The sequence below is a fragment of the Taeniopygia guttata genome, chromosome 10 (assembly GCF_048771995.1).
Source record: "Taeniopygia guttata chromosome 10, bTaeGut7.mat, whole genome shotgun sequence".
Taxonomy (NCBI): domain Eukaryota; kingdom Metazoa; phylum Chordata; class Aves; order Passeriformes; family Estrildidae; genus Taeniopygia; species Taeniopygia guttata.
The window spans coordinates 19,313,016-19,339,396 of record NC_133035.1 but is presented as its reverse complement, the minus strand read 5'-3'; the positions used below and the strand labels follow the sequence as shown (position 1 = coordinate 19,339,396).

The following is a 26,381-nucleotide window of genomic DNA, read 5'->3' as shown; positions in this document are numbered from 1 at the left end:
GCAGCTGAGCGGGGTGGGAACTGTGCAGCTGATCCGAGCATCCCTCTGAGACATCTCCAGAGCAGGATTCTGGAGCCACTGAGTTGTATCGGCTCAGGCAGCCTCTGATCAATTCTGAGTTATCATCCTGCCATCAATTAGCACAATAACTGATTGCCCTGCCTCTGCCCAGCTCTATCCATACGTCTTCCCACACACCCTTCTCCCTTATCGATTTTTACCCTCCAGCTTTTCCGCTTTGATCGATTCCAAGAGGAACGTGCAAATGAGGAGTCAAACATCTTTATGACCCGAGAAGTTATCAAAGGAATTCACTGCTCCTAATAACCCCTCTCCCGGTGCTGGGTAAGCATTTAACAGCCGATATGTGCTGGCAGGGGGAGTGGGCTGCTCATCCAGAGGGATGGAATAGATGCTTCTTTTGTTTCATCCCAGGGATGCAGCTGGGAAAGAAAAAGGCTCCATTTTCCACCTCTTTGGTTTTGTTTTCCCCACAGTCTCCAGCTCAGGTGCTGCTCTGGGGGGGTTACGTGGCCATAAGTCCCAAAAAACAAGATTTATCACTGGGGTGTGCTGCGAAGCTCCCAGGAATGGGTGAGATCCTGCTGCTGCTGCCTGAAAACAGCTCCCTGCTATTGGGAGGGGCTGGAAGACCATCCTGAATATCAGCGATTGTGCTTCAAACACGGCAGGAATCAGCCTCTGGAAGGAGATGCTGAAAGAAGAGAGAAACACCGATGAAAATATTGTGGAGTGCTTGCGACTCATAGAAACAGTCATAAAATCCCAGAATCATAAATCCCAGAATCATAAATCATAGAATCACAGGATGGTTTGGGTTGGAAGGGAACTTTCAAGATCATCTGGTCCAACCCCCTGCCATGAACAGGAACAGCTTCAACCTGAGCATCTACACAGATCAACCACTGAGTGCCTTGGTGGGATTCCAGCTGTGCCCAGCTTCTCCTTACCAAGCAAATCATGGGTTTAAAGGCTGCTGAAACTGATGGTTTTATAGAAATACAGACATTTTGATGGAGGCAGAAAGCTACTGATTAAATTAATTAAATAAATCTCAAAACCAAGACACAAGCTTGCCAAACCTGCCATGGGAGCAGGTCCTTTCCCAACACAAATCAACTTTCAAATGTGAACCTCAGCCAGGTCATGGCCTGGAGAATCCCTCTCCTGGAGCAAGGTCTCCTCCATGCAGGGAGAAACAGCCAGGAAAAGAATCCCAGCATGAGAATGAGAGGTCTCAGCCCCCTCAAACTGCTCAAGATTTGCAAAACCACCAGGGACTGTTGATTTTTAGGAATCCCCTGTGGTTCCCTATTGAAAATAAACAGGACACTGTGAGCCAGTGTTCCCCTCCAATCCTAAAAACTGGGAATTGCCAGCCCGGTGTTCTCTCCTACACATGTCCCTGGAATGGCAGGCAAGGTGCTGCAGCACCTGAACACCAGGATTTCCTTGGCTTATTAATGTTAAATAAAAGTTGAAAGCTCTTTGCAGTTACAGCTGGAGACAGAGACTTGGAGGAGGAATCTGCTGAAAATGAGTTTTATATACTGACTGGCTAAATGGATAATTAAACAAATAACAAAAGTGAAATGCAATTTTGTTCTACCTCCTGGGAACATTATTGTTAGTTTATTCTTTTTATCAAAAGACTTAAGAAAAAAAAAAAAAACTTCAGCAAAACAACAATGCAATTGAACAATATTGCTTTTGTAAACAATTTGAAAATCCAATAACTGTAAAACTTATGACATGTTATTAAAATGTCTTATTTTTTTCCCCCTACAAGTGAGAAAGCAATTCCAATCTCAGATGTTATAATTTAATTATACACTTTAGGTTCTAAAGATACCATAATTCTTAGCACTGAATACATTCCATTTAATGTCCTTCTGGCATGTTTGAGAAGCTCAGGCGTTGCTGAGCACGTTGGTCCAGTTTCCCAAAATCTCTGCTCAGTGGGTGCCTGGCTGTTCCCTGGGAGAGCAGGAGGCCACCACAGCTCCCCAGTGCTCCCCACACCTTTCTGGGGACACACACACAGCCCTGGGTGGAAGGTTTTTGGGGTTTTTCCTAAAACATCCAACAGGCAGGCTGGGAAGCACCAGCAAAACTGTGCTGACTGTGGTGCTGCCAACAAAAGATGGACATGGAAATGTTGGAGCACTTCCAGAGGAGGCCATGGGGTGGAAGAGAGCACTGGAGCATCTCCTTATGGAGACAGGCTGGGGCTTCTCAGCCTGGAGAAAGGAAGGTTTTGTGGAGGTTCCACAGATCCTTCCAGGATCTAATGGGGCTAGTGGGAAGCTGGAGAGGGAAAATTCATTGGGAACTGGAGTGACAGACAAGGGGCAGTGGGTTAACATTGCCAGAGGGTAGGTTTGGATTAGGTTTTGGGAAGAAATCCTTCCCTGTGGGGATTCTGAGGCCTGGCACAGGTGCCCAGAGGAGCTGGGGCTGCCCCTGGATCCCTGGAAGTGTCCAAGGCCAGGCTGGACAGGGCTTGGAGCAGTCTGGGACAGTGGAAGGTGTCCCTGCCACAGCAGGGGTGGGATGTGATGATTTTTGAGGTCCTTTCCGACCCAAACCATTTCAGGATTCTGTGATTTGGGAACAGGGAGTGGAGGTGGTGATGGGCCATGGGTGGGGAAATGGTGGCCTGGGGAAGCAGCACAGGAGAGCTCATCCAGGGCCACCCAAATTCCACAAGGCCAGGTCCCTGTCAGTGCTGCCACCATCCTCGAGCTGGCTGTTCCCTGTCTGCCATCCCTCACCCCTTTCCCTTCCCACACTCCCACACATTTGAGCCAACACAGATCTGAGGGCCTTCAGCAGGACCCACCCCTGCAGGAAGAGAGTTCCCAACACAAGAACTAATTGGAACAAAATTTAAATGCTAACAAATAAATAAAGGCAAGCTACAGTGAACTAGTAATAAGATACCTTTGGATGTTCATTATGCTGGATTTCCAGGCAGTTAAATAGTTTAATGCATTTCCCTTTGGCTTGCATATCAATCTCAGAGCCTGTCTGGAAGCTGTTTCCCATCCTCCCCAGTCCTACATTTCTGGAAAATGCCTCGGTGGCACCAGCAGTGACTCCCACCAGGTAGGGGCTGTGATCCACTGACAGCAGCAGCGTGGGGATAATTGATGGCAAGTGATTGCCAGCGTGTGATGATTATCTCGTCGGGTTGTCTGCAAAACTATTAATGGCAATGAAAATAATTCCTTTAATTAATCATTTCCTGTAAATAAATGCATCAGAATGAAAAAAAATCACCGAGCTGTTGCTAAAAACCAGTTGCTGGCAAAGGCTGCCACATGTTAGTGATGGAGGTGATGGTGTGGAAGAGGCAGCAGAGAGGCTGAAATACAGTGGATGATAATTGTCCTCCCTCCAAAGTTTGGAAAAGTGGGAATGGACTGTTCTCGGGGATGGATTCACTTTAGGGGCTCCAAAATGATTGGGATGATGGGGCCTGGGTGGCTGAGCCATGAAGCAAGAGCTCCTCTGAGGGAGAGGGATGTTCCTCACTGCTCTGCTCTCCATGGCAGTGGAACCCATGGGACTGGGAGCACAGGCTGCTGTTGGCTGCTGCACCCCACCTTGTTCCCAACCCTCCCAGAGCCACAAACCTGCCACACATTCCCTTGGAATGCTGCACATCCATGCTGGTGCCACCTGGGTCAGCCCCATCCCGATGAGGCAGCACCACCCTGCATCCCCAGATGGCATCTGGGGGTTTGAAATGCCCCAAGGGCTCCTGATTCCCCCAAAAAAAAAGGTTGTGATAAAGCATCTCCTAGGGATGAGCTCACCTTTAGCTGCTGCCAGGTTATGAGGTGTAAATCAGGGCAGAATTCGACCTTTAGAGAAAAAAAGAAAACAGGTAGGTATTAAAAATAATCATAAATAATCCCAACCAGAAAACCACACAGAACATGTCACAAACCGAGAGCGCTTTAAGAATGCTGAAAGTTTCTAAAATTAATTTTCTTCATTTTACTTTATTAAAATTGCTTTCATTTATCTCCTGTGTTAAATATTTTATTTTTCCATATTAATGGCTGCAATTTCTACTGCAGCTTGTTTCTGTCATTAACACTGTACAAACTTAATATCATTAGTAGTTTTTTCCCTTAATTATGTGAGTGGAGAAGAAAAACATCAAAGTTTCCGTGAAATTGGAATAGTATATCTAAATTGCCTCATGTTTATTTTAACATTAACAGTAAATGAAGCTAATGGGCTTTTATATTATTAAAAGCAGCCATTTGTGTCCTGCCTGCTGTAATATATAGCAAAGCTTTAAAAGATGTTAAATAATTAGTTATTTAATAGGGATGCGCAAAATAGATCAAACAAAAGGCAAACTTCCTGCAAGCAGCAACTTCGGATCAAGCCAGGGCCCCTTTGTGATGCTTCAGAATTGGGATTTTTCCTGCACACAGCTCGTGTCCCACTGTTATTCTGATTGCTTTATCTCCTGCAGGCCCAGAGGGACAGCGGAGCCACGTGCCTGGAGGTGACGGAATGATGGCATTGATGGAGTGATGGCATCAATGGAGTGATGGCATCAATGGAGTGATGGCAATGTTGGAGTGATGGCATTGATGGAGTGATGGCACTGATGGAGTGATGGCATCACTGGCAGTGATGGCATCAATGAAGTGATGGCACTGATGGAGTGATGGCATCAATGGAATGATGGCATTGATGGCAGTGATGGCATTGATGGAACAATGGCACTGATGGAGTGATGGCATTGATGGAGTGATGGCATCGGTGGAGTGATGGCATCAATGGAACAATGTTACTGTTGGAGTGATGGCATTGATGGAGTGATGGCATTGATGGCAGTGATGGCATTGATGGAGTGATGGCATCAATGGAGTGATGGCACTGATGGAGTGATGGCATTGATGGCAGTGATGGCATTGATGGCAGTGATGGCATCAATGGAACAATGGCACTGATGGAGTGATGGCATTGATGGAATGATGGCATCAATGGAACAATGGCACTGATGGAGGGATGGCATCGATGGAGCGATGGCATCAATGGAGTGATGGCATTGATGGCAGTGATGGCATCAATGGAGTGATGGCATTGATGGAACAATGGCAATGTTGGAGTGATGGCATCGATGGAGCAATGGCATCACTGGCAGTGATGGCACTGATGGCACTGGGAGCAGCTCCTGCCCCCACCAGGCTTCCCATGACAGCAGTGACCTTCCCTCATCCCTGGACAGGCTCCTCTGCTCCAGGAGGTGAAGGGGGAGATGCCAACCAAGAACCCCACACCTTTTCCCCGCAGGATTCCAGGGGCAGCCTCGAGCTCTGCGGGTGCTCCGTGTCTCCAAGCAGGGCAGCACTCACCAAGCATAATCCTATGGAGTCATTTACCCCAAAATTCACTTTATTAAAGGCAGCATCCCTTCCTGGGAAAATCCTCCCACGTGTGTGCAGCAAACATGTTATATCATCATGGATATAACGAGGAGCAGCAGCTCCATCACTCCTCCCTCGGGTGAACCTCTGGATTTCAGCACAAGGACAAGCTCCAGAGCAAGCTGCCAACGTGGGGTCAAATTACAACATTTTGAGCCAATATTTGGCTATTTGGGCTGTCTCTAATGGGGAGGAATTGCAGGATCAGCACCACTTTCCTGGGTTCCCATAAGGCATGGAGCAGAAGCTCGATTCCCTTATCAACTGTGATGGTGCAGGATGATAATTAAACACCTCCTGGTGTCACCTCCCACCCCCTCACACTTCAGCACTTTAAACCCACCATTAACAGCCTTTATCTCCCTTTCCCTTTTTTTTTTTTGTGCTGGGGAGATGGATGAACTTAAATCACCTCCTGAGAGAAGGGGTGTGCAAATGAGAGCACTTCTCTCTTTCCAGCCTATTAGTGCTGTTAAAAATGTGCCTGGAATTAATAATAATAACAAACTGCTGCAGCTTAAATAAAATCAATAACAAATGGCAGATTAGCAGAAGGCCTCGGAAAAGGCTGGAAGGAGGGAGGGAGGACACAGGGAGGGGAACACACCTGGGAATGACAGAAAGCTCCGGTGCTCCCTGGCTTAATTGAAGAAAGAATTGACTCCCAGAGGTTATTTTTAGTTTGCTGCTCATCTCAAAGCATCTTCCCAAGGGTTTTTTTGAGCACCAAACCACCCCCAGCCCCAGCCTCCAGCGTAACTCCAGCCCTGGCAGGCGAAGCAATGCTATTTCCTGTGCCTTGGAGAGATGGAAAACTGTCAGGATAGGGATCACTCTGCCTCCCTGCAACACGGGCTGCACATGTAGGGCTGGGAGAAAATAAATAAACTGGGCTTGTACTGCAAGCCACAGGAATCTGTCATCTGAGGAGGAGTGGAGAGGGGAGAAATCACCGTGTGGTTGTCAATCCCATCAAGGAAAAGCAGTTCACACCAGCAGAGTGTGAGTTTGCACCCGGCTGAAGGGCCCAGTTGTCTTTCATCACCCACAGGCACATGGCTGGACTGGAGAAAGAGCCCCAGAAGGCAAACCCAGCATGGACAAACTGGTCTGGCACAGGAGGGAGCTGGGGGAATGCTGTGGAGAGAGAAGGGGTTATGCCAAGTGGTTTTGCTGTAGGGAAAGGAGGAGCAGAGTGGGAGAAAAGAGGAATTGCTTAGGGAGAGATGAGGTTTCTCTAAAACTTCCAGCTTGTGGATTTTGGGATGACAACACACTTGGAGCTCACAAGCCAGGGAGTTCTCTGAGCCTTTTGCCCTGCCTGGAGTGCATCAGGGATGCCACAGCCTCCCTCCCTGTGAGCCAGGTCACACTGCTGAGGTCCAAACTTCAACCTCCAGCGGCCAAGGAGACCCCAGGAGCAAAAGCACAACCCATCCCTGCTGCTGTAAAGCAGCTCTGAGCATCCTGCTCTAGGGCAAGATGTCCCTGATGAGCTTTAAGGTCCCTTCCCACCCAAACCATTCCATGACAATGACCTGCTCCTGTTCCCAGCTGCAGTTCTGGGGAGGTTCTGCACCTCCAGCAGCATCCCTGGTGTCCACTCTCTCCATCCCACACCTTCCCAGTGTTCCACTGCCCCTTCATCCAAGGCAGCCATGTCCAAGAGGCCACTGCAGGAAGGCAGATCTGTCCCTTCTGTCCCACACCTCCGGGCCCAGTGGCCAAGGGACAATAATCACAGGGAAGTGGCAGCTTTCCTTCTGCTTAACTTGCTTTGGAAGGAACAGTTGGGGGTACTAGAGAAACTAATGTAAGGTAATGTAATCATTTACAGAAGATTTGTGGCAAATGAATGTTTGGCCTCTGTCCAAGCGCGCAGCCAGGCCTCATTAGGCCCGAGGAGATGGCAGGGAAAGCTTTCCACGGCCACTGTTTGTCTTTCATTTCATCTCGTGTCTGACCCTCCTGACCTCCCTGAAGCTGCTGAGGGCTTTGCTTTTCCAGGGCTGGGTTTCCAGCGGGATTTCTGAAGGGCAGCTCTGCAAAGGCTCCTTGTGCCCGGCCCTTGGCGCGGTGACGAGCCGCAGCTTTCCCAAACTCCGCCGCTTTCGTGAAGAACAGATCTTTTTTTTTTTTTTATGATTATTATTTTTTTTTTTCCACATGAAAACAGCAGTGAGGGCCCTGGGATAGGGTAACTTAGCAACTCCACCACAGGGATTAGGAAAATTGACTCCAGACCAAACTAAAACAGCAGAGTTTCCTGTTTTGAGCCACTCTGGACTATATTAAAATTATTTATGAAAAGAGTAAGAAGGAGGGGGAGGATGGGGACCTGGGGCTGCTGCTGGGGGAGATGAGCCCGGGGGATTTTTTCAGCTCAGTGCTGAGCTCACAGCAGAGACAGGGAGATGCTGAGCAGGGGCTCAGCATCACGACCAGGGGCCACCTGCCCATGCAAAGGTTGGGCCAGCAAATCTCTCCCTCCAAACCAATTAGAAAAACGCTGGGAAGCATCCCAGAACTGCTGAATAGGGCAGATCCATCCCGTGGTGAAGGAGGGGAGATTGGATGGGTCTGAATTTCTGGGATAAAATGGATGGAGCCTGTGAGCAAACACTGTCCTTCATCCTGGGTGGGGATTCCACCACCCCAGGGCCTGCTTCATGTGGCACTTTGGAACCAGGGGCTGCAGGAATGGGGCCACAGAGATTTTGAGGGAGCTTTTACACTTCCTTTGGCTGTTTCCATTGCAGAGCCCTGGAGATGTGCAGGGAGAGCCCAGGTTTGAGCCCTCCCAGCTGCAGATCCCAGAATCCCAGAAAGGTTTCATTGGAAAGGACATTAAAGGGACACCTTCCACTATCCCAGTGTGTTCCAAGCCCCAGTGTCCAGCCTGGCCTTGGGGCACTCCCACCACTGGAGTGTCACAGTCCCTTTGCTCCCAGATTTTCCCTGCTGGAAATTGTCCTTTCACTCCTCCCACGGTGCCCCTGTGGTCAGGATGTGGCAGCTCTGTCTTTTTGGCACTGCCTTTTTTTTTTTTTTTGGGAAATTAAATCGAGCAAAAAAGCAGTTCTGGATTCAAACTTCCCAAGGGGAAAAAAATAAAGGAGACATCCAGGCAGCAAAGAGCTTCCTTAAAATGATGAGATGGTTTGAACCAGGAATGTCCACATCCCAAACCTTCCTATGAGCCATGAGAGCCTCTCCAGGGAAACTTAAAGAGGGTGACAGCACTGGAAAACCCCACAGAGGAGAAATTAGCTGGAAAATGTCACAGCACATTGGTTAAAGTGGGCTGAGGACATCCCTGGTGTGGTCAGAGCCCACCTGAGCACAGATCCCTGCTGAAGTGTCCAAGGTTGGATGGGCTTGGAGCAGCCTGGGACAGTGGGAGGTGTCCCTGCCCATGGCAGGGGTGGCACTGGATGGGCTTTAAGGTCCCTCCCAACCCAAACCATTCCAGGATTCCATCATTTGTCATCCTAAAGGAGCCACGCCTTAGACGTGCAAGAAGCAAATTCAAAAGGCAGAGAAAAAGTCCCTTGTCAGAGCCCAGCTCTCCTGCCATTTATCTTCTAGTCCTTAAGACATATTAAAATAGATTTAAAAGGACTTCTAAGGGTTTTTTTTTCTCTTTAAAGAACACATTAGTGGCTTTTGTTTTAATTAAAATAGGTATTGAAATCCTCCACAAAGCTTCAGTGGAATTGTTACAGACTGCAGTTTCCTTACGTGCAGTGCAGCCAGAATATACTGTAGTTGTTATCTTGCAACAAGGCAGAAGCCTTATTAATTTAGTTCAATCAAATCAAAGCTGCTTTAATTTACAAAGCAATAAAATCTGCAAGCATCACTTTAGATCAAAGAACTAAAAACAGCCTAAACACAAGTGGAATGTTTATTTTGTACAATGGTCCATAACTGCATTTATGTGATTTAAAAGCTTTTTGAAGCATGTGATAATATTACATGCATATAGAATTGTGTCCTTGTTGTGGATCATTACTCCCCACAGAGACCAAAAAGCATTTGCTGTTCAACTCCTACCTAAAATATTTCCTTTTACATTATTTTTTTCCCCCTTGCCTTAAATGGGATCTCTATGGTAATTTTTTTGCGGGGTTGTGATGCAAAATCATTTACTGAAAGGGATGGGGATGCTGGATGGCATAAAGAAAACTCAGCCAGTTTTTCAACTTTCAGTGAAGGGGATATTTAAGATTTCCAGAGGTTTCATTCAACCTTCAGCAGCCCAACCTCACCAGGGCTGTGAGGAGGAGCCCGGCACCAAACAAAAAGAAAATTACACTGTGGTAATGTAACATGGGGCCAAATTCCATCCTCCTGCAGATCTCAGCCATATCTGGATGAGCTTCAGGAGCAACAGGGAGAGCAGGGTGGTCCCATCCTGCTGGGGTGAACTGGGATGTGCCTAAATCTCCCAATGCTCCCAGGGGACAGCCCAGTGTGGCCACCAAAAAAAGACCAGGAAGAGCCGTGTTTTTAGATTTCAGCCTAAAAACAGTGTCTGTGAATAATCAACAATTCCCCCTCTGCTGTACTCAGCAAGGAATGAAAAGTATTTGCCTGGTAACAAAGGAATTTCATGGCTTGGGAAATTACGAGTCCAGCTTTTGGAAATCCCCACCAAGTGCTGAAAAACTGGGTGCTGGTTCTCACCTAACCCCTAAATCCTCCCAGATTTGTGGGCAGGAGGGAATCTCTGGAGCACTGAGTGAGCCACCCAGCAGCCTGGCAGCATTTGCCAGCATTGTTTGTAACACCAGTGCAGCATTTTCTCCCTGTTGCATATTTTTGTAGATTTGGGACTATTTCTGACAGAGTGTCTTGGATGGTGCTTCACACCAACATCCCCAATGGTTAAGAACCCAAACTCAGAACTAAACATTTTCTCCTCCTTCTTTCCCTTGATGTTTTCCTCAGAGCAGGAGATGGTGGCAAAAACAGAGACTGCCATGAAAAAGAGTTGAAATCCAGACCTGAGTGTTTATATATAAAAAAAAGAGCACTGAGAAAATCAATTGCAGTCGAACGATGGAAAACTTGTGGAACTGCCACGGCTTTCTAAGAAAAAACCCAACTCAGCCAAAGTCCTGTGTGCCATGGCTGGCTTTGGGAGCTGTAACTCAGCCTGCCAGAGCTGCAAGAAAGGAGAATATACAGCTGAAAAGTGCTTTTTAGCATTTTTTAGCAAAGTTCAGTGTTTTTGAGAACTGTTCCCGACTACCCTGACCAGAGCCAGAGCTCCAGACCTGCTGGTCCGTGGCTTTTGTGCCGCCCTCCCTCGCTGACATCCCCACGGCAGAAAAAGGCAATTAAGCCAAGTGGATTTTTTAAAATTTTAGAGTCACTGTAAATAATCTGGAGCATGAGTTACACGACGAGGGCGGCAGTAATTGCCGGCTTCTTCACTTTTTATTACCGGCAGTACCCTGGGAGATGTTTTATTGGCCCATTCGGCTGGGAAAGAGCCCTGCTGGGCACTCCTGCCCTCCCTAAATCTGCCTGCGGGGCCGGGCGCTCGGCAGGCTGCGTGTACCTGGCTGTCATCACTCCTGTCCCCACCCCAGCGGTGATTTAAGCACTTCAGGCCCTGAGCTCTGCATTTTCCCCGAGTCCTGGAGATCTCTGGGCATTTCCATCACCTTTCTCTGCTACCTGCGCTGTTCCTGCTGCGGATCCAACCTGGCTGCAATAACCCCCTGCAGGATTGCATGCATCCATGCATGCATCCATCCATGCATCCATCCATGCATCCATCATCCATCCCCCATCCATCCATCCATCCATCATCCATCCATCATCCATCCATCCATCCATCCATCCATCCATCCATCCATCCATCCATCATCCATCCATCCATCCATTTATCCATCCATCCATCATCCATCCATCCATCCATCCATCCATCCATCCATCCATCCATCATCCATCCATCCATCCATCCATCCATCCATCCATCCATCCATCATCCATCCATCCATCATCCATCCACCCATCATCCATCCATCATCCATCCATCCATCCATCATCCATCCATCCATCCATCCATCCATCCATCCATCCATCCATCATCCATCCATCCATCATCCATCCACCCATCATCCATCCATCCATCCATCATCCATCCATCATCCATCCATGCATCCATCCATCCATCCATCCATCCATCCATCCATCCATCCATCATCCATCCATCCATCATCCATCCATCCATCCATCCATCCAATTGCCGGATCTGCAGCGAGAGCAGTGTCCATTCCAACCCAAACCCTTCATTCCCTCCTCCCGCTTTGGCTGAGGGGTGAACGAGCCTTCAGCATCACCCCGATGTGAAAGCAGAGGAGTGTCCCCCCTTCCTGCTCCCCTCCACCCTGTGCCGGCGTTTGCACCGGGATAAAACTCCTCCCGTCCCAGTGGCCAGATGGAAATGCCAGAAAACGACACTCTCCGTGCAAGTTCCCACTTGTTTCCAGCACTCAACCTCGTCCTGCTCCGCTACCTATTAATAAAAGCAGGAGCATCTCCTCCCTCCCCTCGTCGCCCTTGACTCCGTTCCTCTCCTGGAAGATGGCTTTATAAAGGAGAGCAAACTTGGATGGCAGCAGATGGCAGATAAGTAGGGATGGTAAATAGTTTTAATTACTGCATAATGTAAGTGAGACAATAAAGGGGAGAGAGTGGGAACAAGCTGCTGCCATGGCAGCCCTGGAACTGTTGCGGGACCCAATTTGTCTGGGAGGCAGCATGTGCTGCTCGCACTCTTAGGAGGCCTTTAAAAGAGAACGCCGAAAAATATTAATTGCACGGCTCATCTGCCCATCCATCTTCGCAACCGAGTCACACGCTTCCTTAATTTCAGGGGAATCGTTTTCAAATGGGAATCATGCAAATGAGTATTTTAGCTATTCATTTGTTTTACTGCAAGCGCTTTGTGAGCAAATGGCCTACAGCTTGCAATGAATTAAAAGACACGGGCACTGGAGACCGATTTTTAATACAAAGTCTTGACACAGAGACGACCCCGACCGGCAACACAGAAAATGTTGGCATAGCAACTTTGGGCATTTTCATGCAAATTGGCTCCTGTATAGATGATACCAATGCAATGTTTTCCTTCAACTAATCATCATAAAATTAGTTTCACTATATTTAAATGCTCCTACTTAATGCATTATATCCATATGCATGAAATTGCCTCAGCTAATGCAGTACATAAAATGCCAAAGATACAATGAATAGCCAAATTGCAAACAGTTATGTTATCTCCCATAAAAACTCCTTTTTTCCTTATTGAATGTGTGGGCCCCAGAGGCATCTATCACAAATTGCTATTAATGCACACACACACACACACACACACACACAGGAGCGTGCACCCACACTCTAAACACCTACATTTAAGTAACACTGAGGCTGTTAAGCAACCTAAGACAAGCCCAAAATCTAAATTCAGGCTTTGTGCTGTCTGCAGCCTGTGTGGCTGTGTGTCTGGGAACCTGCTGCCTATCAGAACCTGAAGTTCTATTATTATAAACACAGTTTTCTGAACTTCAAGAAATGACATTTTGCATGAAACCAACCCTGTGTTGTATCCCACTGCTTCTTGCAATGCTCAAGTTGCTGAGAGGAAAGGGAGGAATTGCTGCTGAATTTCCCTGCATTTGATGATTTCATCCCAAATTCTGCTACTAAATTGCGCTAAGGGGCTTTTAAAAAAAAATATTTATTTTTTATACCTAGACAACTGTGACTGAAGGACAGGTTTGTCCTGCACGTGTCTTTGTTTAACATTTGCTCTTCAATCTGGGACAGAATCTGCCAGCAGAGGAATTCCCAGTGACTTCCCAAGGGGCTCCTGGATGTTTGCAAACAAGAGATGTTCCTCTCTTATGGAGGGCTCCAGACAAGGTTTGCAGTGTCAGCCAGGACAGACTGCCAGCATATTTTGTCTGTCTAAAACACTGGGGACAATAAATCACGAGGAAAACTTTACATCCTGCTAAATGCTGCTGGGGGAGTTGTGCTTTCAGAAGCACTCAGCCATTCATCTCCTCCTCCAGCAGAAAATCCCGAGGGAAAGGAGTGGGGAAATCTCTGTCCCACCTAGGAGAGGTTTGGGGTGGATCTCTGACTTCTGTGTGTCACATGGAAGGGACAAAGGGGACCATCACACCCACCCAAGGAGGGGCTGACATCTCCCTGCTCCTTGAGTACAAAATAAAATCCCCAAAAGTGCAGAAGAGGAGCTGAGCCAGAGTCCCACAACTGGGAAGATCCCAAAGGACCAAATCCAGTATCTACACTCAATATTGTCACAAAACATCTGTCTGATGGCATGTTTTAGTTTCTCTGTGTGTTGTTCTAGAGAATCAGGGCCCACTGCACTTCCAGGAAATAAACATTTTCATGGAGTCAGTGTAAATATGGGTGGTCCCAAGCCAGCAGCAAAGAGCTTTTCAGAGGCTTTTAGGAAATGTCCAACTGCTGAACAACTCATCTGATTATGAAATGATAAAATCATGGAATGTTTGGGCTGGAAGGGACCTTAAAGCTCATCCAGCACCACCCCTGCCATGGACAGGGACACCTTCCCCTATCCCAGGCTGCTCCAAGCCCCAATGTCCAACCTGGCCTTGGACATTCCAGGGATCCAGGGGCAGCCACAGCTGCTCTGGGAATTCCAGCCCAGCCCTCAGCACCCTCACAAGGAGGAATTCTTTCCCAATATCCCATCCATCCCTGCCCTGTGGCAGTGGGAGCCATTCCCTGTGTCCTGTCCCTCCATCCCTTGTCCCAAATCCCTCTCCAGCTCTCCTGAGGCACTGGAAGGCCGCTATAAATTCTGGAATTCCCTCTGTGTGCATCTCCTCAGTGGCTTGGTGCCACTGCATGGAGATAAACACCTTCACCTCATCACTCAAGGACTAATTGCAAGATGATTTAATTAAAGTACACCTCTCCTTCCCCCAAGTTAGTTGTATTTCATATTGCTCTAGTAGGAGTAATTTGCAGAAATTAAGCATTGCATGTCGCTGGGATGGTACAGGTGCAGGGGAAGAATAAAAAGCCCTTCCTGCAGCAGCAGGCAGTGCCACCAGAGCTCAGTGAAATATCTGTAATGACTCATTAATTCAGCAAATGCTGCACTTTGCAGCAAACATTCAAATTAGCCACAAAGAGGCTGCTTTTAAAACTTGTAGGTTATTCATAATTGCTCAATGAGCACTTCATGCAAATGTATTTTAGCCCATTGGGCAAAGTGTTGCCTTTGAATATTTCCTGCAGAACGCACAATTAGCCCCAAGAATTTATGACATCATGGGAGTTTGAAGGCCAAGAACAGGATGGGGAGAGGAAGAACATGGACAAAGGAGTACTGAGAGCTCTTTGGGGGAGCAGGAAGAGGCACAGACTCAGGATAGACCCAGTTTGGGCCCAGCAGTTGGGAAGAAATGACTCTGTGGCTGGTGTCACGCACAAGTGGCCTGGGGGTGCTCCTGGAGCTGCCCAGTGGCAGCTGATTCACACACCCACAGATTTGTGCACAAATTTGCCACATTTTAAACACTCCAACAACTCCAGCACCCACGAGGAAGAGGGAGAGGAGAAGTGATTCCTTGTGGGAGCCACAGCACATCCCACTTGCACCATCCATCCCCTGCTGGCTGACAGCCGTGGCACGGGGGAATAATCCCAACATTTCCAGCTCTGCTTTCTGCCAGGGCCAACAATTTCTCAAGCTGTTAATTCTCTTCATCTCACGACTCACAAGTGCCTCCCAGATATGGGCAATCATAATTTTTATTGCAGTGAGGACACGAGGGGGGCACAGGAGGGTGGGCAGGGGCTGCTGGGGGGTGCTGCCCCTGCTCTGAGCTGAACCTCTGGCACATCACTGGTGGCACCTGCCAGCCCTCCAGGGCCACCAGCACGCTGTGCAGGTGGGCAGGGATGGGTGGGAGTCCTCATCCCACGGAGAAGGGATTTTGGAGGATTTCCCAGTCCCAGTTTGCCTCTCACAGCTGAGGAAGGGCACAGGAGGAGCTTTGCCCTTCACTGACACCTCCTCCTGGCTCTCTGACACAAAATTAATTCCTTCCTCTTCTGCTCACTTGTGACAATGGATCTTTAAAGGACACACAGATTAGAGCTGAATTTTGCTGCCCCTTTGCAAACCAAATGAAATCCTGACACAGGCTCAGGACAGGCTGGAACCCCACAAACCCAGGAGCAGGGTGCCCAGTCCCACAGGCAGCCCAGGCAGACTCCCTGCTCCAGGCAGGCATTTCTGAAAATGTGAATATTTCAGCATTCCCAAGCACTTGATGTGTGAGCCTTTCACAGCTTCCATTCTGCTGTGCAAAGTCATTTTCCAGACTCTCCTGACTGTGGGTGGGACACCAGCTCTGCAATCCACACAATGGATGTGCCACTGCCACTACAATTAGGGAAGGAATGGCATTTTGGGGGGATTTGACACAAAGAGGGTCACTCTCTGTAAGATCTCCTGTGTTTCCCTGGCTGGGGAAAGCTTCTCTGCTCTGGATGTGCTGCTCAGGCTCTCCCTGGGGAATCAGGGCAATGGGATGGGCAAGGGAAGTGCTGCAGGGTGAAGACTGAGACCCTGAGCTCTTCCCACCCACATCCCCACCAAGGGTATCCAAGAGGCCCTGGGTGCTTTCCTCCCTGCAGAGCCTCTTTCTCCATAGGCAAAACCAAGTAAAACTGAGCCAAATCTCTCCCTCCCACCCCTCTGTTCTCCAGCCCAGGTGACAGGAACAGGGCAGCTCCCAGCAAGGCCTCTCTGTCACTCACTTAAAGCATAATTTGATATCTAGGAGCTCATTAATTTATTTTTTTTTATCCCCCCTCCCCCCTCAGATAGGGAGCGCTTCTGCTTCTCCTCAGCTAAATAACTCAGGTCATAAAAGGTAATACCATGGGTAGCAGAATGTAAACAAACACATTCTACCTCAATAAACATGCTAATTTCCAGCTCTAATATTCACAAGTAAAATATCCATCACACAGCCCCTATTTGGCAAAGGCAGCAGCCCTCATCAGTCAATGAAGTAGGCTCCTGCCAGTTCACTGCGGGAGGCAAATAGTACAACTTAACTCACTTGATGATGCCCTTGGGGGGAAAACATGAGCCTCATAAATGAGTCTGGAAATGTGATAAAAGGATAATCTTGCATAAATGAGCCTAGATCATCATTACCTGCACAAACACGAGGTGGTTTGAAGGATGTGGCTGGGCTGGCAGGAATTAAGGCAGGGAGGAAGCGCTGCCCTGGTCTGGGATGGAGGAGTGGGGCTGTTCCCCTGGATCCAGGGCACAGCTCCATCCCCGAGCCTGGCAGCTGCTGCTGAGGGCAGGGCTTGGAGCTGGGCTGAGACCCTTGGGGTGTGAGCCTTGAGGAACCTTGAGGCTCCTGTGGGGTCAGACCAGGCTCCTCCTGGCTCTTGGATACACCTAGATGTGCCTCCAAGCAGAGGATGAACAACCAACCTCCCAAAATGGCATTAACGAATGGAAACAACCCAAAATCACCTCACTGAGGTGCTGAAACCCCATAGAACAAGAGATGGCACCAAATGGCCAAAAATCTGGAATACAAGGGGGTATGACTTCACCTCCCCTGCAATTGCAAAGGCACTTCTGCAGCACTGCTGAGCAGCTCTGCCTGGTCTCAAGGTCCACCAGGGCTGGTGGTCTGCTGGGGTGTCCCACCCACTGCAGTGGGACTGGATCACCTGGAAAAGTCCCTTCCACCCAAAGCACTCCCTGGTTCTGGGGTATTCTCCCAAATTCCTTTAACACACAGGAGCTCCATGCTGGCACCAAAGGCTGCTGAGATGCAACACTCCCTGGCTGGGGGTGCACATTTTCCCAGTGTTCCCAAAAAAGCATCTTTTCCACCCACTGTACCCCATCCCAGAGGCACACGAGGATTTTGTCCATCTGAGCATCCCTCTGTGTGCTTGGGGATGGGCAGCAGGAGACAGGACAGCTTCCAGGGCACCTCTGCATCAGGTTTGACTTTCAGCCACTTGCTGTGGTTGAATCCCTAAAAGAACAGCCAAGTTTGGGTGGTTTTCACCCTGGATGCAAAGGAACATGCAGCTCATCCCACCAGGCTGCTGGGCTCCTTCCCTGCTTGGGGGGTAATGCTGCTTTTGGGAAGGGTTTTAGTCCTACTGAGTAAAGCAAAAAAGAGGCAAGGAGAACTCAGTGTTCCTGCTCCCCTCCCTCAGCCCATCCCACAGGAGCCCTGTGCCTCAGTTTCCCCAAATACCACGATGCTGAACTCACAAAACAGGTACAAGAGTTTAAACCCATTTGATTCCTCCAAAGCCACAGAACTTGGAAGGGAAAAGCCCAAAGCCTTCAGAATATTAAAATCAGTTGGGCTTTACTTTCCTTCCCGGGTTCACCTCTTGGATATCAGGCAGTGGTGGTTTGTGGGGATCCCCCTGGAGCTGCCAAAAACCTTTCCCAAGCTCAAGGCACTCGCTGGACTTGTTTGGATCAGTCTCTTCCCAGCTGCAAAACCAAAATCTATCCCAACTGTTCCCCACATCAACAACCACAGAGCTGATTTAGGGAACATTCAAAATGATTGTTGAAAAGACACAATTAAAAACATGATTCTTAATTATTTGGACTATATATCGATCTTATGGTTCCATCTGTTGCTCAGTGGAAATGCAGGCTCACATCAGACCTGTCGTGTTCCTGGGAAGCAGGAAGAGCAGGAACCACAGGGATGGGATAAAGGGGATTTGCTCCCTGGTTCGCAGGGCCAGGACTCTCTTCCAGGTGTTTGAAATTCCCAAACTGTGCCCTGAGACAAAGCCAGGAGCCCCAGGCTGTCCCCTCAGCCTCTGCTGCCTGAGCTCCACCAAGGATGCACTTCCCCATTTTGGTTAATTCCCAATTAATGTGGCTGTGTCTTGATTACCTGAGAGTTCTAATTCAGCAGGAAAGCCTGGAAATCCCCTGAACTACACACCAGGGTTGTGTTTTATACTCCATGTGCCAGGGGACAAAATATTCTGTGTGCAGGACATCACTGAGCCCACTCCATTTCCAACCTCAGCATCTCAATCCCATTTGTCTGGTGAGATCTTCCTGTTACAAGAGCCTTGAACAAACACAGTGCAAAATATTGTTTCATACTCTTTTTTTTTTTGTTTGTTTGCTTGTTTTTTTTAGCCACTATTTGCCTTTAGCCATGATCCCCCTTTTAATTACACAATGCACTAAAGGCTACAACACTTGAGAAACTCAGAGCTCCTTGGAAATGAGGTGCAGGATTATAAATTAGCCCCTATTTCCTGAAGATTCAGACTTTTCTATTTAAGAAACCCCCATTTGCAACGGGAATAGCCAGGACACCTCGTGTGGAGCTGCTTTCACCCCAAACTGAGGGATGTGAGACAACTTGGAGGAGCTGAGAAACTTCAGTGAGCTCCACCACGGTACTGGAAAACCCTCTGGATTAGCACAAACCCCAAGGAAGAAGGTGGAACAGCTGCTTAGGGGTTAAATATATTTTTGTTAAGTGGCTATTTGGGCTTGTAGAAAGAAAAAAAAAAAAAAAGAAATCAATAAAATAGAGGAGCAGAAGTCAGTTGCAAGTCTTGGCTGAGAAATGAGGTGGCCCTGCCAAAAAGTGACACATTTAAGCCGGTGTGTAATTTTGATCTCTGTGTTTAAAATACTTTTTGTAAATGCAGGGTTTGAACGGGGCAGGGGGAGGGAGGAAAACTGAAAACTCACATTTCTAATCACGACAACCCCAGGCTGCAAAATGTCCTGGCTGAAATGGGGGGGTTAAATCAGAGGGGGTGGAAAAGGTGATTCAGAGGAGCTGGAGGGATGGGGTGAGATGCTAACAGAGATGTCCTGAGGAGCTGGGAGGCTTTGAGCTTTTGCATGGAGCTCATGGCCATGGGATGAGGATCCCAGAGAGCATCAGAGGGCAGAGAGAAACCACAGATCCCCTCCTTGGTGGTGGTGATGATGATGGGAGCCACCAACACAACGCTCTTTTGGGTCATTCACAGGACAAAATGAGGTTTTTCCCCCTGCATTCCCTGAGATTCCCATGCCAGCAGCAGCAGCTGCTCCCATCAGAGCCCAGCCACGGGCAGGGTGGTGACACCAGACCCTGCCAGGACACTGCTCACACAGTGACAGAGCCTGCAGCAACCTCAGGGAGAACACTGAGAGGGTTTTAATAAAAAGGAATTGAAATATGGAATCCTGCTGAAATGGGGTTAAAAGCTCTGCGCTCTGGTCCTTCCACAAATCCCCAGCAGCTTTGGCCAGGCTTTAATTCCTCACATCAAGAGCCAAACCAAGCCAAAAGGAGCTGCCCCTTCTTCCTCCTGGGAATTCCCCAGGGCTAATTCCTGCTTCTCATTCCCATGTGGGCAGGGTGGAAATGCTATTTCTCAATGAATCCTTCCCTCTTGTAGCTTTCTTCTTGAGAATTTAAAAAAAATTTTCCTTTCTCCTACTATCTCCCATTTATGATGCCCTTTGAGTGCTGCTACTTCCCCCAAGTGGGTTCCAGCAAGATTTTAAGAAGATTTTTGGAAGGTCTGCCACTGGTGCAGGTCCATGGTGCCCATCACCACAGGAACATCCCAAAAAAACCTGTTTGGATCGGGATCCCAATCGGAAATTCGCCGCTTGGGCCCATCTCTAATTTTATTATTTCCGTTGAAATAAATTATGGCCTTAATTGGAATTTCTGATTTGATCTGTCTGCTCCCCACGCCGCATAAATATCCCTCAGCATTTATTTTTCCCCTTGCCCACAGCTCATTACATTTTCCCCTCTTGGGATTTGGGTTTTTTATGGCAATTTTCTCCCATCTGTCGGGGAAGGTCCTTGAGGAAATGAAGTTATTTGGGGGCTCCACTTCCTTCCCTGCTCTCCGAGGGCTCCCCAGGAATGTGCTGGGACAGGGGGGTCCCCGGGGAGCCCTGACTGCTCCTGGTGCATTAATTACCATGGAAATGATTCCCTGCCAAACCCAGCCCTGCTTCAGGAACTGAGCTTGCTCCGTGCTTTAAGGCACGTGCAGGGAAATTGTTCTTTTGGGTACCAAAACACCGATTTTCTCACCCACTGCTGCTTTGTTGGAGGAGCCTCGATGTGTCTGGCAGACACTGCTCTGTTTAACTGCCCACTTCATGTCTAAAATCCCATTTAATGCCTTTATAAAAGCTGCTCCTGTGGCTCAGGAAGATGACAACTCACAGCAGAAGGTGGCAGGGGTAAGGAGGACGATGAAAATACTCTAAATACCACCTTCAGAATCATAAAATGTCATAGAATCATAGAATTTCATGCAGAAACCCACAAGGATCATCTAATCCAGCTGCTGGCCTTGCACAGGGATCCCATCCTGTGCCTGAGAGCTTTTTCCAGCTGATCCCAGGGCTGGACCTGCCTCACTGCTCCAGGCCCACATGGCCACCAGCCAGTGCCATTTCCCCAGCAGGCTGGGCACTGTAAAAATCCCCATTTATCCACCCAAACCTCCCTGCAGTTTTCCCAGCCTCAGTTCCTGCATCCCTAAATCACTCCCATCGCCTCATGGGGTCCTCAGACCTCACCAGGGATTTTGGGGGATGTCCCCATGGAAGCTTCAGAGCCATCTGAACCTCCTGAGCATCTCCCCTGCTCCTGTTCAAGGCTCCACATCCCCTGTGCTCCCTTACACCCAGGACATTCCTCAGCGGGGAATTATTCATAATTGTTGCACTTTTTCCAGGCTGCCTAATCCACAACCCCCTTGTTTTGGCTGGAACCTCAGTTTTGTGCCCCAATCCCACTGATTTCCCCCACCTCAACCAGCAGAGCCAGCCAGAGGCAGATTTTGGCTGAGCACGGGGTGTGACAGCTCAGCCTGGCTTTGTACAAACCACTCATTTCACCCCATCTCTGTGTTTGACTGAGGCAAAATTCCAGCTGTCGGGGCTGAGGAGTGCAGCAAGGGGTTGGGAGGCTTTTTTTTTTATTTTATTTTAAATAACAAGCCCATTAAAAGAATGGATCCAAAGCAATGCCAGCAGAGCCACACTTCTCAGCCTTTAATCTGGCCTCACGGAGGCCTGACGGGGTATCTGGTGTTCCTGGCATTTTTCTTAATGAAAAATTAGCCAGCAGAAGGAATAACTTGTCAAAAAGAGAGGGGAGCATTTCATGCATGACAGATTTTTGCAGACGCTGTACCAGCAAGGGAAGCCAAGACAAATAGCAAGAAGAATTTTCATTGCCTCGAGTTGAATATGATCAGGATAAACTGCAGCCACATTTCCAGGAGAAATTAATGTGCTGGCAGTAATCAGGCTCTCATACCACCACCCCTTTTCCAAATGAAAATCCAATTAATTAGTCCATTTCCTCCCCTCAAAACAATCTGTGACACAAAGCTAATCCCCAGCTCCCCTTTGCTTGGGGATGAAATGAGCTCCCTGAGGCTGCTCAGAGTGGTTCTGGGCATCTCCCCCTTGGTCCTGTTGCTCATTTTTCCTTTCCAAGAGGAATCTTGTGATGCAAAGAACATTGTGGCTGAGCTGGAGCTGGAAAGTACCAGCGTGGAGGGTTGGGATGGGTTCCTTGGCTCAGGAGGAGGCAGGAGAAGCTGTCAGAGCTCCTTTGCACTTCCCACAGACTCAGAGAACCCCTGAGGTTGGAGAAAACCTCTAAGATCATCAAGCCCAACTCAGGAGAAACAGCCCACCACCCCTTCTGGCCCAGCACTGCCTCTCTTTGCTCTTCCAGGTTGAAGGAGAAGGGTGCAGACACAGATTTTCCTGGGAACAAGAGGCACCCAACCTCTTCCCAGCACGTCCAAAACCGATGGCAGCAGCCAGAGCTGAGCCTCTCACCCCTGCTGAGGTATAAATCACGGGAGGGATGGTCCCAGCAGCTCCCCACCACGGGTGGGCAGGTCCTGCCCTGCCCAAACTGCTGCCAAGCCCTATTGATGAGTCTGATTAACCTCCCCAGCTCACACAATCCTTTCAACCAGCTCTAAATTCGGTTACTGAGATCAGTTTTATTCATTTTTGGGGTTCTTTGCTCCCAGCTGGCAGAGGAGCCTGTGTTTCACACCAAAACGCTGCAACAAGACCTGGGGTATCCCATCCCTGTGCCCCCCATGCTGATCCTGAGCAAGGATCCCACCCACACCAGCACAGACCCTCAACTCCCAGCTTGGAGGTTCCTCCAGTGCCTTTTTGGGTGCCACACTGGGTTAAGGGCTGGCTTTTCCCACTGCTGGAAGCACTTTTGACCTCATTTTCTCTCTCAAACATTATTCCCTGGGAACAGCAGCACTTTGTGGGGGTGAGCAGGGCCTGGTCTGGCTGATTGGTGCCATTCCTTGGAATGCAATCAGTAAATTTCCTCGGAATGCCAATTTAGCAAACAAGGATCCACCATGCCCACAAAATTTCAGCACAGCCAAGGCTGGCAGTGCCATCTGCTCCTCGTTTGGTGCCACTCTCTGGTGTCCATTCCAGAAGCTCCCAAAGGGCCCTCAGGGCTGGGGAAGGCAGAGCCCAAAGAGGTTTTTCTCCATCAGGACATCTCTGGGTCTCCCTGGCTCTGCCTGGAGCTGGATTCAGGAGTGAGGGCTGGGGATAACACATCCAGGCAGGAAGATTGATTGGAATTGTGTGAGATAGCCCTTAGCTCACCCGTGATTATAATTACATTAAATTGCTATTTAATGGTTTTCACATCATCTTTGACAGTAGGTTATTTTTGTAATCTTTATTTAAAATAAACTCTTTTCCTGCCTTGTCGCCGAAACCCTTCCCTGCTTCCTTTTATGCTCGGTGCATGAGGAAATCAGTTTTCATTATCCCCAGACTTGTGTGTCATTCCATTATTACCACAAGATTAGAAAATAAGTAGCTCCCCCAAAAGGGCTTCTGGGTGAACAAACTTTCTGGTTAGAGCAGAGTGAAGTGGAGCCTTTTGCCAGTGCTATTCCCTCATGCTCCCTGTCAGAGCAGCAGGAAAAGCTGGGCTTGGATGGAATGATGGAATATCCTCCCTCCAGCTCCAGCAGAGCCACTGCTGTGCTGCTCCTGAGGGACTTGGGAGCTATGGGAAGCTCTGCCAGCTCTCAGGGGAGGGAACAGAATCCAAGAATCCAGACCAAGGAGTGGAAAATTCACATTTCAGCTCCAAAACGCCGTGTGAAGGGCTGGGAGCTGTGATCCATCCCTGCTGCTGTGACATTCAAACCATCTCTGTGCTCCAGCCAACCCTGGGGTTGGGATAAAGCCCAGCTCAAAATCCAGAGACCTTTAGAGCTGAACCTAAATGGGAGGAGAGAAACTTCTGGGTGGATTTGTCAGCTGGGAACTGCTGAGTTTGAGGAGCTGGAGTGCAGCAGCATCCCTGCATCCACCCATCTGCTCTGGGCTTGTGACACACATCTGGCAGGAGGCACAAAACCTGGGTCACCCCTGGTGCTCTCCTTTAAACCTCCAGCCCTGTATCACCGGGGCTATTAGGGTAATGCAGCAGATAAGGTTTCACTGCACGTATTTGTCCTCAGACTTAATGAAAACACACTGGTGTTACATTTATAGCTCCAGAAACCACAGGCTCAAATTCTATATGCCCTGGAGAGACCTTATCTGCAGCCCAGGAAGCAAAGATAACAATCACATTCAGGTATTGCTTCCCCTCTGCAGGATCTCTCTCAGCCCCAGGGTGTTGGTGCTCTGTGGCCATGGGGGATCACATCCTGGGGGGAAATTTGAGGCTGTGGTGGCTTTGCCAGCAGCCACGGTGACAAAATGTCCCAGCTGATTTGTCAGAGACTCCTCCCAGCCACCACTGCCCAAAGAAAGTCACAATTCCTGTGGAAATACACCCAGAGAGAGAAACACCCCAATGGATGGATCATCAAGGTTGGACACAGAGTTATGGGATCCTAGCATGGTTTGGGACCTTAAAACCCGTGCTGTCAGCATTCAGGAACACACATCATCATGGGATATGATTATCTGCAGGTGCTTTTACTGAGAGCTCTGGGTACAAACCCAAATCCGACTCCGACATGGCTTTCGAGCTGAATGTATTTGATATTCTATCCTTATATAACTTACATATTAATTATTAAAATTATATTGTTCTTTTGTATACATTGACATGAGTTTCTCGTGATCTTTCTTAGGTCCCTGACCACAGTTTCTCATGATTATTCTTACGATTAAACAGTAATTATATTTAAATCTAACAATTATATCATTTATCATGTACAGGTGCAGTTCTAGCAAGTACAAGTTCTCCATGTGCTTAGGGTGTTTATTTTTCCAAGGCCTACTAAGCTTATATTTGCTTTTAACCATTAATCCCCATGATTTTAAAACCTTTTTACTATCAATCCCATTCCAAAGGCAGGGACACCTCCCACTGTCCCAACTGCTCCAAGCCCTGTCCAACCTGGCCTGGGACATTCCAGGGATCCAGGGGCAGCCACAGCTGCTCTGGGTAAAGCCATCAAACCAAGATTTGACTGAGCACCACCACAAAACCCACTCAGAAACCATAAAACAGGACCAGCAGGGGCTTTGCTGTGGTTTCCAGGAATTTCTTTTTTCAGTCCTGCTGCAGACACACAGCCCCTGTGACCCCCACCCTTCAGAGCCCAGCCCCCAGAACTGCCCAGTAAAACCCAGAACTGCCCAGTAAAACCCACACCAGCCCAGTGGCACCCAGGACAAACCAGGGGCAGCACATGGAGGTACCAAAGCACCTCCTGAAGGTGACTCAACAGGCTCAGAGCTGCTTTTCCTTCGATCCATGTCACTTAAAGCATTTAAAGTGCTTGGCTGCTGCTCCCTAGGCCCAGGCAGCATCCAGGAGAGCTGGAGACCCTTTGGTCAATGGTTTGAACTGCAAGGGTCCAAAAGCAAAACCCCTTTGGTTTGATCTTGCCTTAAGGGGCTTCCCCAAGGCTTTGAGACCCCTGGACTGGCTCCAGACCCCGCTTTGGACACAGCCCTGGCTCCCACCTTGCAGCTGCACTGCCTCAGCCTCCCCTTATAACCCAGACCTGGGGCTCCCTGGCACCAAGAGCTCCTTGCTCCTTCCTCCCCTTGGCTGCAGACCTGGAGCAATCCCAGCCCCAGCCAGCCCCCAGCCCACCAGCCAGGCTGAAAATCCCCCCAGGCTGAGGGGAAGCTCCTCCAGCTCACCTGGAGCCATGTGCTGAGAGCTCCGTGGGGATGGAGCAGCTCCCACCCCTCCCCTGCCATCCTGAGGTGGCAAAAAAATAGGAATTTGGATGTTGGCTGACTGCCTTCCTGCTGTTACTCAGTTTGGCTTTGGAGTTTGTCAGGTTCTTGTATTTCCACGGGGCTGGCAGGGCTTGTGCTGTGAGCTGAGCCCCAGCTCTGCAGGGAGAAATGGGGGATAAATGAGGCCCCATCACCCACTGAGCCCCACACTGCCTGTCCTGGGTGTTACCTCCATGTGCTCCTCAAGGGATCTTCTGTGGGAATGCAGAGCTTCCCTCTGGCTGCCCTGGCAGGGTCAGGAACCCCCCTGGACAGAGCCCCCAGAGACACTGGCTGTGATCTCTGGCCATGGAAAAGAGTTTTCAATCTTACAGGATGAATTACCAGCTCTGAGTGTTTGATATCAGTAATAATTAAGTGTGGCACGGGTGCAAAAGTAAAATTTTAGGATTCTAGATGAGGGGTCCAGAGGGGACAAGATGGAGGAAATTGGGTGTGCCTTGTCCTTTTCCTCCTTCTTCATGCCCTCCATGTTTCACTGTGGTGTTGGCATTTTTCTGTTGGTTCAGGCTGGGGACACA

General features: G+C 48.8%; 1 long non-coding RNA gene across 1 annotated transcript in view; it reads right to left on the bottom strand.

Annotated features, from left to right (window-relative positions):
- Positions 1 to 391: 391 nt before the first annotated feature.
- Positions 392 to 26,381, bottom strand: part of LOC140684783 (uncharacterized) — a 49,449-nt gene continuing 23,459 nt past the window's right edge. Inside the window, exons 2-4 of the long non-coding RNA XR_012057588.1 lie at positions 3,843 to 3,890; positions 2,965 to 3,226; positions 392 to 715 (exon numbers count right to left, since the gene is read on the bottom strand). This is a non-coding gene — a long non-coding RNA (uncharacterized lncRNA). The remainder of the gene's footprint in view (positions 716 to 2,964; positions 3,227 to 3,842; positions 3,891 to 26,381) is intronic.